This window comes from Rattus norvegicus, chromosome 2 (genome assembly GCF_021556685.1).
Source record: "Rattus norvegicus strain SHRSP/BbbUtx chromosome 2, alternate assembly SHRSP_T2T, whole genome shotgun sequence".
Taxonomy (NCBI): domain Eukaryota; kingdom Metazoa; phylum Chordata; class Mammalia; order Rodentia; family Muridae; genus Rattus; species Rattus norvegicus.
In genome coordinates, this window is record NC_141535.1 from 180,647,864 (window position 1) to 180,649,231 (window position 1,368).

Here is a 1,368-nt window from a genome sequence, read left to right on the forward strand (position 1 = left end):
ATTGATGAGAGTGGGTGTTGAAGTCTCCTACTACTATTGTGTGAGGTGCAATGTGTGTTTTGAGCTTTAGTAAGGTTTCTTTTACGTATGTAGGTGCCCTTGTATTTGGGACATAGATATTTAGGATTGAAAGTTCATCTTGGTGGATTTTTCCTTTGATGAATATGAAGTGTCCTTCCTTATCTTTTTTGATGACTTTTAGTTGAAAATTGATTTTATTTGATATTAGAATGGCTACTCCAGCTTGCTTCTTCTGACCATTTTCTTGGAAAGTTGTTTTACAGCCTTTCACTCTGAGGTAGTGTCTGTCTTTGTCTCTGAGGTGTGTTTCCTGTAGGCAGCAGAATGCAGGGTCCTCATTGCGTATCCAGTTTGTTAATCTATGTCTTTTTATTGGGGAGTTGAGGCCATTGGTGTTGAGAAATATTAAGGAATAGTGATTATTGCTTCCTGTTGTATTCATATTTGGATGTGAGGTTATGTTTGTGTCCTTTTCTTCTCTTTGTTTTGTTGCCAAGGCGATTAGTTTCTTGCTTCTTCTAGGGTATAGCTTGCCTCCTTATGTTGGGCTTTACCATTTATTATCCTTGTAGTGCTGGATTTATAGAAAGATATTGTGTAAATTTGGTTTTGTCATGGAATATCTTGGTTTCTCCATCTATGTTAATTGAGAGTTTTGCAGGATACAGTAACCTGGGCTGGCATTTGTGTTCTCTTAGGGTCTGTATGACATCTGTCCAGGATCTTCTGGCTTTCATAGTTTCTGGCGAGAAGTCTGGTGTGATTCTGATAGGTCTGCATTTATATGTTACTTGACCTTTTTCCCTTACTGCTTTTAAGATTCTTTCTTTATTTTGTGCATTTGGTGTTTTGACTATTATGTGACGGGAGGTGTTTCTTTTCTGGTCCAATCTATTTGGAGTTCTTGTATGCCTATAGGTATCTCTTTTTTTAGGTTAGGGAAGTTTTCTTCTATGATTTTGTTGAAGATATTTACTGGTCCTTTGAGCTGGGAGTCTTCACTCTCTTCTATACCTATTATCCTTAGGTTTGATCTTCTCATTGAGTCCTGGATTTCCTGTATGTTTTGGACCAGTAGCTTTTTCTGCTTTACATTATCTTTGACAGTTGAGTCAATGATTTCTATGGAATCTTCTGCTCCTGAGATTCTCTCTTCCATCTCTTGTATTCTGTTGGTGAAGCTTGTATCTACAGCTCCTTGTCTCTTCTTTTGGTTTTCTATATCCAAGGTTGTTTCCATGTGTTCTTTCTTGATTTCTTCTATTTCCATTTTTAATTCCTTCAACTGTTTGATTGTGTTTTCCTGCAATTCTTTCAGGGATTTTTGTGACTCCTCTCTATGGGCTT